At 44.7% G+C, this 12,494-nt stretch overlaps 1 protein-coding gene across 3 annotated transcripts in view; it reads right to left on the bottom strand.

Moving 5' to 3' along the window:
• Positions 1-12,494, bottom strand: part of MYO16 (myosin XVI) — a 519,124-nt gene that overhangs the window by 145,112 nt on the left and 361,518 nt on the right. The window lies entirely within an intron of this gene.

Below are 12,494 nucleotides of genomic sequence, written 5' to 3'. Positions count from 1 at the left end.
AAGGCTTCACGACACCTTGGGAAGGAAGCAAGTGTCACCTCAGGACGAGAAAAGGAATGGCTTCTGCATTAAAAACTAAAAATGGAGCTACTGTGTGATCCCGCAATCCCACTCCTGAGTGTATATCCAGAGAAAACTCTAATTCGGAAAGAGACGTGCACCCCAATGTTCATGGCAGCAGTATTTGCCGTACGACAGCCAGGACACAGAAGCAACCTGAACGTACAGCGACAGAGGAACAGATAAAGACGCATGGCATGTAAACACAATGGAACACTGCCCAGTCACAAAAAGAATGAAACAATACCATTTACAGCAACATGGACGGATCTAAAAATTACCATACTGAGTGAAGTAAGTCTTTATGATGCTGGGAAAGATTCAAGGTGGGAGGAGAAGGGGTCGGCAGAGGATGAGATGGTTGGGTCGCATCACCGACTCGATGGACATGAGTTTGAGCAAGCTCCGGGAGTTGGTGATGGACAGGGAGGCCTGGCGTGCTGCAGTCCATGGGGTCGCAAAGAATCCAACATGACTCACCGACTGAGCTGAAGTGAAAGTAAGTCATGCTCAGTCAGGCAGTCATGTCCGACTCTTTGTGACCCCACGGACCATAGTCTGCCAGGCCCCTCTGTCCATGGGATTCTCCAGGCAGGAATACTAGAGTGGGTTGCCATGCCCTCCTCCAGGGGGTCTTCCCGACCCAGGGATCAAACCTGCGTCTCTTGTGTCTCCTGCACTGGCAGGCAGGTTCTTCCCACTAGCACCAGCTGAGCTAAGCAGTAAAGCAGACAAATAAACAACTTTCAGATACTTCTATAATCACTACCCAATTTGGTCCTAGGCCAAAACATGGCTTACCCGTGTCAGAATGGTTGCTATGTTATATATTACACGTTGTTGAATACAAGCAAATTTCTGTATCATCTAGAGCAGTGGTTCTCACCCAGGGCGACAGTGACCCTAACCAGTGCCTGGAGACGTCTGTGTTTGTCATAACTGAGGGGCTGGAAGGACCGGAATGCTGCAAACACCCTGGAAGCACTGCCCTGGAAGCACCACCGTGAAGAGTATCTGCCCCAGATGCTATCGGATTGGGGTTGAGAAACCTCAACCTGGAGCGTGGCTCCTGCTCGCCTTCCTGTATTAGAGGCAGTGACGCCCCTGAGACTCCCAACACCCAGCTAAGGCATCTACATCTTTGGGTAGATGGCAGGTTATTTAGCAGGGTATTTGGTGGGTCATTTGGTGGGTGTTTGGCAGGTTATTTAACATCCCAGAGATGACCCTGCAGTGTTGGGTCCTCCTCTCTACAGCCCCAATCTATAACTCTAACCTCTGCTTTTCAGGGGAATCTGATGATTCTGGATTGAACACACACACACACACACAAGTGAATGACTGATTGTCTCTAAAAACATTCCTTGTCTGTCTTTGCTCCTGTTACACCTTGTTTTCTGAGGGGCCTTCTCTTGTTTCTGGAGGGAGTAACTATGGATTGTTCAGCTCTGCCTCTGCAGCAACAAGCAAAGTGTCTTGTCCTTCGGGCAGATTCATTAAATAGTCAATGAAATGAACAAAAAGGTTCTGTTATAGTGACCACATACAGCACAAAATCATGCTGCCTGTTTTTATTTAAGATTATGTTGGTGGTGAAGTCACTCCCTCATGTCCGACTCTTGTGACCCCATGGACTGTAGCCCACCAGGCTCCTCTGTGCATGAGATTTCCCAGGCAAGAATACTAGAGTGGGTTGCCATTTCCTTCTTCATGGGATCTTCCTGACCCAGGAATTGAATCTGGGTCTCCTGCATTGCAGGCAGATTCTTTACCAACTGAGCTACAGGGGAAGCTCAGAGAGTATGTTGATGTCATTAACACAAGATCCTACGCTCTAGGACATCTCATGAATGGCATCCTGATTGTATTTGGATAGTTAGAGAAAAAGCTAGAGGTCTCCCACCAAAACAAAAGCTCAAAACTTGCCAGTCGGAGACTCCAACTGGCAAAGTTACATGGAAAAGGTACTGAACAAAATCCATACGTGTGCAGACACTCAAGGAGGGCGGTTTGATGCCTGTAGAAAGCATGGATTGGGCAAAAGTTTTTGCTTCATATAAAATCGATGAATCTTGAAGCAGGTGAACTTCATTATTTTGTGGCAATGGGAACACTGTTTTAGCTCTCTAAGTGTTTCTTTTTGGGGGAACAGACAAGGCTGTTCTAGCTTAGCTGGGCCACTCGGGAGGGGAAGAGCAGGTGCTGCTGGATGGCAGGAAGCAGGCTTCAGGCGTGGGTCTTTCCAGGTCACTCAGCCCTGGGGCTCTGATTTCAGCACCGCCCTTCCCCTTCCTGCTGGTTTATTACTTAGGGGATGAAAGGAGAGAAAGCCTGAAAGTCACAAAAGACAGAGGGCCAGGTTAAATGCTCTTTTCCACCCTCCATCTTTACATAATTGAAATTCAAACTAGTTTTTTTCTTTTTTTTCCTCTTAGGATTCAGGCTGTAAGTGACAGCGTCCCTCACACATGTAATAGAGACTTTATATGCACAGGGCCCCCTACGAATCTTTAAGGAAATTGTCATGTAGTCAAAGGTTTCCTCTCGAATGATTCTGTTGAGTAAAATGGCTCAAAGGCAACGGAGTCTCTCCCCCACGTTTCAGCAGTTAGCACACTCATCTGAACGCATTGCTGTGGACGCCAGGCCGGGAGGACAGCGTAAGCTGGGCGCTGCAGTCGCGCGTGCTCCTTTTTTGGATGTACTCGCTGTAGCACAATAGCAGGTAAATACAGTTCATGTCCCTGAAAGATGAATTATGTTCGCCGTATATAAAAACAGGGGTATACAACTTTCACCCTGGGTGTGAATCACTATCCATCAAGGTTCCTGGGCTCCTGGGTCCACAGAGAAAAGTTTACAAAAGGCCAGACCACACACACGGTCTTCCCAACTGGAGGTTGTCAAGCTCAGGCTTGGCTAATCGCCAAGGAAAGCTGCGGTGCAAAGGTGAGTGAGCTCCGAGGAGACAGCTCCAGCCAGCACCTCTGGTCTTAATTCCCTGAGTTAAAGCAAGAGCGGCGGGCTTATGCACCCGGGTGAAGAAGGCGTGGGCTCTTCCAGCGTGTCCGTACCGAGTCACTTCAGTCGTATCCACGTTGTGCAACCCCATGGACTGCAGCCTGCCAGGTTCCCCTGTCCTTGGGGATTCTCCAGGCAAGAGTACTGGCGTGGGCTGCCGTGCCCTCCTCCAGGGGATCTTCCTGACCTAACCTGTGTCTCTAAATCTCCTGCCTTGGCAGGCAGTTTCTTTTACCAGCAACGCCATGTGGTTAGCCTGGCGTCTTCCAGTACAAGGTCCTGACTCTCCAAGTCTGTGGTCCCAGTCCAGCTCCAGATGTCGGCACGCAGGAGGAGGGCTGTGTGAGGTCCAGGAGATGTGCCGTGGGAGCACCCACTCAGCTGCTGATCCACCGAGGACCTGCAGCGTGTCCGTAGCGTGAGCACCCACAGTGTGTCTGGGACTCACGGACCACACTCTCTGGTGTCGAATAAACATGCACACGCCTTGGAACCCACCCAGACCTTTTTTTCTTTCTAAGATTTACTTATTATTACTTTTGGTGCTGCTCTAGGTCTTTATTGCTATGCAGGGCCTTTCTCCAGTTGCGCGGAGCAGGGAGGACTCCTCACCGCGGCGGCCTCTCGTGTTGCAGAGCACGGGTTCTAGGCACCAAGGCTTAAGTAGTTCAGTGCGCTCAGCAGTTGCAACTTGCAGGCTCAGGCTCACAGGCTCAGTAATTGCGGCCCACAGGCTTAGTTATTCTGTGGCATGGGGGGGGGGTCTTCCCTAACCAGGGATCGAACCCGTGTCCCCTGCATTAGGAGGTAGATTCACTGGATCAACAAGGACGTCCTCCACCCTGTCCTTTCTGATCATTGTTTAGAGGGGCGGGGCCCAGCAATCTGCACTTTGAACTTGCCCCCTAGCTGATCCTAGTTCACGGTCAAGTTTGAGAATCATGGCTCCAGGGACTACTGCCTTGATGCTCTGTGAACTCTGCCTCTGGCGTGATGCTGGCAGGAGATGGGGCATCTGGGAACAAGGTCTGCAGAGGATCAAGGCTTCCTGGGCATTTTAAATATGGAACAGCTACTAAAGCAGATATTTGCTCCTAAAGTTTAAGACTGCTGCTAAGTTTAAGATGAGAATACAATATAATTATGAAGTATCTGAAGCGAAGGTCGCTCAGCTGAGTCTAATCTCTGCGACCCCATAAGCTGTAGCCTACCAGGCTTCTCTGTCCATGGAATTTTCCAGGCAAGAATACTAGAGTGGGTTGCCATTTCCTCCTCCAGGGGATCTTCCCAACCCAGGAACTGAACCTGAGTCTCCCGCATTGCCGGCAGATTCTTCACCTTCTGAGCCACCATGGAGGTAAGCTGGGAGGTGAAAATTGTGGCCAGCAAGCAGGCATCACCACCTCTGTTTCAGGACTATTATTAGCAAGTGGAATCAGGGTCATCACATTTAATCGGGACAGTGTTACCAGAGAAACAAGAAGATACATGAAGCAGAGGCAGTCTGCACGCCTTTAAGTAAAGAGAGGTATCCATCTCTTTACTGAGAATTCACATTTTTTCTACCGGTGAGAATTAGGAGACTGTTGAAGGGACCCAAGAGGGAGAAGGACATGACCTCGGCGGCTGAAATGGGAAGCGGGTGTTTGGATTCCAGGGTAAACGGGACAGAAACGCTTGTATTCAGTCATTAACTGGGCTTCTGGTTTCACCATGAATTGACAAGTGGGACTAATATGGAAAATCAGTTTCATTTATTTATTTACATTTTTTGAGTCAGTTGAGGGAGTGTCCGGAGATTTAGTTTAGTTGAGCTTCTGGATTTGTGAACGTGAAGACGCGACGCAAGCAGAGATATTAAAGGTAGACACGGAGCTGTGAAGCCCATAGAGACACAGGCAGGAGAGAGACAGGAGCCATCCCCATGAGAAACCGAATCATGAGAGCATATTGACTCCCCGAAGGAGACAGAAAATACTGTCTTGGGAAACACCAACATTTACAGAATGGAAGTAATTTCACTCGTCAGTCAATCCCCATCTCCACCACGATATTTACATGATGCAAAATATAATCCATGAGAAAGAGATGGGATTAACAGCTGATAAAAATCAGACTTTTGACATACATTCTCGAATTCTCTAGACCACATCAGAATGTCTGTAAAGTTGGATTTTACCCAAAGAAATAAGATTGTTTTTCAGCAAAGGTAAATGGGTCTGATAATTCTTCATGCCTGGCTTCAGCTTTCTACCGGAGGTTTGCTAAGAAGTCTGGATTTCACGTGTAGTGGTAAATTGATCTCTCTATAGCATCAATATTTGTAAGCAGAGGTTTCTGTTTTTTATTTTTCCATTAACTGATTCCATCCAGCAGTTTTGCTTGCTCTCATTCTGATTCACTTTAAGTCGATAGATACTAATCAACAAAATAAGTTACTAGAAGCAGATAGTGTTACTGTTAAGTGTTTTTAATATAAATATCTAGAATCTGGATATGGGCATTGAATTGAAATTACCATATCTGAAATTTATGAACACGCTTCTTTGGTTCCTTTTGAGAAGAAAAAAAATACCAGTCAACTAACAATAAGATATCAATATTCAAGGAAATTCTAAAGTTTCCTATTTATAAATGTCTGTCATTCACGAAGATGAAGGAACCAGTTAAATCTTTGGGAAAAAAAAGAAAACAGTGAGATTCCCTAAATAAAAGCCTGTGTTTTTTTTCTTCCTAATAAAACCCTGGATAAGGAAACATTTATCAAATCTACAAAAATCTACACCACAAGTGGTCCTGACACAAGAAACGGGGCACCAGGAGCCTGGCGGAGCTCGTTCTTATTTTCCTAAAAGTCTGCCCAAGAGGTGAACAAACACAGATGTAGATCAAGCTCTTTCTGTATGGGTCAAAATATCCTTGTCAAGTAACCTTTAATAGTAACAGTTTGGCCTAGACCAGACAGATTTCATTGTTATGTCTGGGGATTCTGCCTGGAGAAAAGAAGGAGAGAAATAAAAGGAAGCTTCCTTATTGATTGTGCGTCTCCTTTTTCTGCTGATTTAAAGGTTCACTTTCAGAGCTGTCTTGGGCACATGGGGTCTCCCACAAATCTCTGGGGGTGAAGGCCAGCCAACAAGCTACAGAAGACGCTCCTGACACAGGTGGCCTGGGGAGATTGAAGGGACCAAGGCATCCCCCCTCCTCCGCACACATGTTATGTAAATACGTCTGAGGGCAAAGAGGTTGGCTGTCATCCGCGTATCACCCAGAATGTAATGTATGGCAGCCTCCGTGAGATAAAGATCTCCGCTTCTCAGAAGTCTGGGCAACACCATAAATCTCACCCGACATGTTTCACACTTAATTTATTCCACAATGGGGGTAGATCCTTTTCAAGGAGCAGGGGGAAAAAAATTACGCATTTTACAGACTGGCCACAGATCAGTCTCTCCCCCACATCACTCCGATCAGCAATCTTTTCGTAATTGGGTTCCCGGAAAGGCTTGTGGAAATGAGTGACATGATGATAAGGGCCAGGGTCCACTGTCTGGGATTACGACTTTATCCATCTCGCTAGGATGTGACTTAGGGGGCTGGGAAAGGAACCCCGGTGAATGCAGTCACGCCCCACCCTCATAAAGATGCACCTACGAGCACATCATATAAAGTGCTTTACCTTTTCCTCCTGCCGTAAAATGACATCTCAGAATACGAATGGAAATTGCAGAGAGTGCTTCCATTTTCTTAAGGGAAATAACAGTGAAAGGATCTTTAAAAATCTGCAATAAAACTTCAAAGACCTTACAGGTGTGTGCTTGATTAAAATATTAGTCACAATGCTTAAATGGTAAAGAATGTAATTTTTACAAAAATTGTCTTTAATCAAGGTAGCATTACCGATCACAAAAATCACCAGGTAGTCAGTGAAAAACAGAATGTCACATCAACATAAGGTGAAACAGATTTCTAAATACTTTTTCTTTTAATATTATAGTTTCCACAGATAGAGGAAAATCTCAATTTTCTGCACTAACATTCCCCTGAAGGCTTTCAAATGATACAGGAAGTGTAAGAAAAGATGATGCCATGACTGTGGAGGTTATATATTCCTTATCATCTGCTAAAGCTGCATTAATACCATAAATATTCTAACACACTTAGAAACATCGATTTATATAACACGAGCATATGTATAACATACAAGAAGTAACAAATATCTTTTCTAACGAATCAAGGACCTTTACCAATAATTTAGAAAAGTTAGTCGGGACTCTAATATTCTCAGTGTAGCCAGTTGCTTACATGGCTCCTGAAATACGTTCATGACCTTGATATCTGTGATGGATGAGTTTAAAAGTGTGCTAAATATGGTGGTGATTCTGCATAGAAAGACCTTCGGCTCTTGTTGGGGAAATGTGACTGGCGTCTTTGACAGAAGGCTGCACAACAGTCCTCCTTGCACTGATCTCGTGCTTCCCACTTCACCTTCACTTATCTTAGCCAACAGGCCGAGAAGCCGTACCGCTTAAACTTCAAAGCGAGTTTTTTTGAGGTTCACAGCTCTGTTCCTCTTAATCACAAACTCCACCGACGTGCCGGCTGAGGGTCAGCGTGCTCCGCAAAGTCACAGCAATGGAACCCCAAGCACCCTGGAGCATCTATCACACGACGCAGATTCCATCAGGTGAGGTAACACAGACTTCACCACACACCACAGTGGAGAGAAAAAGATGTGGGGGTGGGGGGCAGCAATGAGAAAAGTGAGACACGCCCCCCAAAATTCATGCCCCCCCAGAACCAGAATGTCAGAATGTGCTCTTTTTTGGAAATAAGATCTTTGTGGATGTAATCAGTTACGATGAGGAGGTCCTACTGCATGGGGGGTGGGGTGGGCAGGGGGGTATGCAGTGACTGGTGTCCTTAATAAAGAGAAGGGGATACACAGAGACCCAGGCAGAGAGAAAACCTCATGAAGATGGAGGCAGAGACCTGGGTGCTGTGTCCACAAGCCAAGGAATGCCAGCTGCTGGCAACCCCAGAAGCTGGGGGAGAGAGACCTGGAACAGATATTTCTCAAAGCCTGGAGAGGGATCCGACCTGCAGACACTTGATCTCAGACGCTGGCGGGCAGAACTGTGAAGGATACATTCTACGGTCTGAAGCCACGCTGTGTGGGGGAGTCTGTCATGGTGCCCGCAGGAGGCTCACTCACAGCGGTGCAGTATTTGCTAAGTCACAGAACACCGCTCCCCCCACCCTGGAACATCAACACCGACGGTTGGGGTGGAAATGTTTCAGAGGCACTTTGCAACTTGAAAACGGCTATGCAAGCATCAGCCATGCTTGCTGATGAGGGAAGAGAGAGCAGAGTAACGTGGACGAGGCAAGAACTGGGGCCTTGGGAAGACAGGAAAGATTTGGAAAGAAAGAGGAAAGGGGTGTTCCAGGTGAGGAAACTGCGTGAGCAAAGACAGACATGGGGAAACGCGGACGTCATTTTCAAATGAATCAGGTGTAGTTTAAAAAAAACAAAACTACAGTATTACAAGTTACAACTCCTCACTACTTTTCTGATCTGTAAACGCTGAACCAAGGAACAGGCGCATTAATTCCCAGAGCTGCTGGAACCAACAGCCACTCTGGAGTCAGACATCCCTGCTTGCCATCCTGGCTTCTTCCAGCTTCTGGAGGCTCCAGGCTGCATTCCTTCAGTCCTTTCCTTTCTCAACTCGCCCTTGCCTCACGCTTATAAGGACACTTGTCACTGAGCTTGGGACTCAACAGATAATCCAGGAGGATCTTCTCCTCTCAAGACTCTTAACTACACATGCAAAGACCCTTTTCCAAATCAGATCCCATCTGTAGGCTCCAGGAGTGAGCAGCAGGGCCCGTCCTATGGGACGGGGACACTCTCTCACCCACCGTGCTGCTGTGTGTTTGGAAAGAGAGGGAGGCTGAAACACAGACACAGCACCCTAGGTAAGAGCGACATCACCAGCTTGATTTCCATGAATCATCAATGGGCCACTTACCCATGAATCACTTCATGCCAAAAAAACAACAATGATCACAACAAACAGTGTTCAGACAAAGACTTGCTGAGTAGACACCAAAGAGGATCAAATACGTGTCATATCAGTTCAGTTCAGTTGCTCAGTCGTGTCCAACTCTTTGCGACCCCGTGAACCACAGCACGCCAGGCCTCCCTGTCCATCACCAACTCCCAGACTCCACCCGAACTCATGTCCATTGAGTCGGTGATGCCATCCAACCATCTCATCCTCTGTCATCCACTTCTTTTCCTGCCCTCAATCTTTCCCAGCATCAGGGTCTTTTCAAATGAGTCAGCTCTTCGCATCAGGTGGCCAAAGTATTGGAGTTTCAACTTCAACATCAGTCCTTCCAATGAACACCCAGGACTGATCTCCTGGTGTTATAGGACGTGTCATATATTTGACAGCTATTAATCCTGATCTCTATTTTCATGAATTTAAGTTTTATTATTTCAGATTGCTTTACTATCTCTTAATCGATCCTCTTTTCTCACATTAAAGTGTAGGGACTTCAAAATACTACTTCTTTTAAAGTTTAGGAATCACCTTCAAGAAATTCAGCTTTCCTAGGAGCCAACGTCTTTTGCCAAATCATAATTCCTCCTTCCTTCAAGATTCTTAATTTTAAAAGCCAAATTAGATGCTCTTCCGGATTTAGTGCTTATCCATCATTTAAATCACCAGAAGTTTAAGAGCAATCCCTAAAACAGGTAACTCCATATACAGTTTAAAATTTGCTAAAACAAATAACAACAATTAAAAAAAAATCCCACACAACTCACAGCTTCTTTAATTCAAATTCATGCTCACTAACAAGACCTTGTTAATATTTCATGCACAGTCTCTTCCCACTGACTTTAAAATATTTCTGAAACGGAGAGTGGAAAATACATCACGCTCCTATGAGTAATGAAAAATTCAAATGTGTTTAGGGAAGATCTTTGGCTATAATTTAAATAATGTTGCTTAAACATTTCTAAAAGACCTCTGAGCCTCTGCTCCAAATGAAATTCAGAAGCCTGGTCGGGGCTCCTGCAGTCAGATGTGTGGGTCCTGGGGGCAGGCGGCTGGAGTCAGAATCATCACCAGCAGTGATGATCGCCCTTCCTGTGAGATGTAGTACCCTTCTACTAACAAAACCAGGTAAACGAGTCACGGAGGAACAAGTGGTGATGGGAGGGACTCTAGCACATCTGTCTGGGCTAAGAAGAGATGCCCATCAAGCCTGCAACCCCCCAAGCCATCGTGGTCTCCCTGGGGATCAACTCGGTCATCAGAGGGCTATTCAGGCTTGCTCATCCTACAATCCAAAATAGACCCCTGCCTGCTGGTTTTAAGCCAATTAGCTCTTTGTTACAACTTCTGAATTACAGGATGCAGAAATGTGCTGCTTTCCTTGAAAATGCAGTGCCTCAGAATTGAAGTGTACGCAGCTACATCTGATGATTGGAATGGCATATGGCTTGACATACTGCCACAAATTACATAGACTCTATGCTTCAACATGTGAATAGTCCTCAGGGAGTCCTTGGGCTAAGACTCATCAGTACATCTCAGTGAAATTAAAGACTTTCATAAAACCACAAAATTGACTCCAATTATGGAAAATCCTGCTTTAAAGTATAAAGGTGCTTTTACAGGAAATTTTGTGATTCCACAGGGTCTTAGCTATGTGGCAATTAATCAATGGGCTTTCTCTGCTTTGCTTTATTGCTCTCAGAGCTCGGTGATATAATTGTATTCATTCAAACTCTTCATTGCTTTCCCCCAGATTTTCTTAAAACAACTGAAATTTTATTAAGTGCTTGTGTAATACTTTTTGAATGCAAACATAAACTAATTAGCAAGCAAAATATTATTCCAAAGCTTGGTGCCATTGTTTAATACAATTAGCATTTACTGAACATCTAGTATATCCCCAAGATACAACACAGACTTACAAGGCAGGTCAGGAGGGTCAGGTGTATAGTTACTGAAGATGAAACTTGCAGAAAAATAAGTTTTCAACTAAATACTATGAATTCAGTAAATTATTTTTTAAAATCATCAAATAATTCATTTATTCATTAAATATGTATTGATGTCTTTTACATGCCAGACACTTTCCCAGGCACTGGGGATATGAAAGAATATAGAAACAAAGATAGTTGCTTAATAGAACGTCCATCAACAGAATAATGGATAAAGAAGATGTGGCACATATACACAATGGAATATCACTCAGCCATGAAAAGAACGAAATAACGCCATTTGCAATAATACAGATGGACCTAGAGATTATCGTATTGAGCGAAGTAAGTCAGAAAAAGACAAATATCATAGGAGGAACTTATCTGCAAAACAGAAAGACAGACTCACAGACGTAGAAAACAAACGATGGTCATCAAAGCCGAAAAGGGCAGAGGGATAAATGAGGAATTTGGGATTAGCAGAAAGATAAACTACACGTGAAAGATAAATGAGATCCCACTGCATAGCACAGCAAAGTATACTCAGCACCTGGGAATAACCTACAATGGAGAAGAATCTGAAAAAGAATATGTGTGTGTGTGCATATATACACACGCATAAATATACTTATGTGAAACTGAATCGCTTTATTGCACACTTGAAACTAACACAACATTGTAAATGAACTAAACCTCAACTTTTTTTTTTCTGACGCAAAAAGTTTTCTTGAAATGAAAAGTATCCTAGCATTCTAATGGTATTTTATTACGCAAGTATCTTTGTTTCTATGTTCTGTAATAAATTCTCAATATAAAGAAAATATAGATCAAAAATCTAAACACAGGACTAAAGATTGTCACTGCTATAAAAATCTTAAAGGCTAACTCTCTCAAATACAAAGATAGCTAATGATTTCTGAGAACATCCATTCATTATATAAGATGATTCACTGCCTTCCTCCCCACACCCGAGCCATCGCACCGGAACTTCCCCAGGTGTCCTGCCTAACCACCCTCTCCAGGCACACTTCCTGTTGGCCCTGACCTCTGCTTCCCTCTTGGTTTCCGTGATACTTTCCTTTCCTACTAATATCTTTCTCCCTCTTCTCCACGTTCAATTATCAGATACACATTTTCCAAAATATGACTGTTTCTAAAAACAACCAACCTCCCAGCATCATTTTCAGCATCTCCTGAGGGTTTCCATTCAAAAATCTCTAATTCAAAATATCTGAAACTGAGTTATCTTTCCTTCCAAAGTGCCTTCTCCTCTAGCATTTCCCTTCTTGGTTGGCCTATGACAACCTTCCATCAGTCAACAGGGTGAGACCCTTAGAGTCATTTCCAGTCCAATATTACTCTAAGCAAGTTACAGCATAAACACTTGTTAATTTCGCCTCTCCTTACT

This window comes from Bos taurus, chromosome 12, assembly GCF_002263795.3.
Source record: "Bos taurus isolate L1 Dominette 01449 registration number 42190680 breed Hereford chromosome 12, ARS-UCD2.0, whole genome shotgun sequence".
Taxonomy (NCBI): domain Eukaryota; kingdom Metazoa; phylum Chordata; class Mammalia; order Artiodactyla; family Bovidae; genus Bos; species Bos taurus.
The sequence above is the reverse complement of the archived record's forward strand: the minus strand, read 5'-3'. Positions and strand labels throughout refer to the sequence as shown.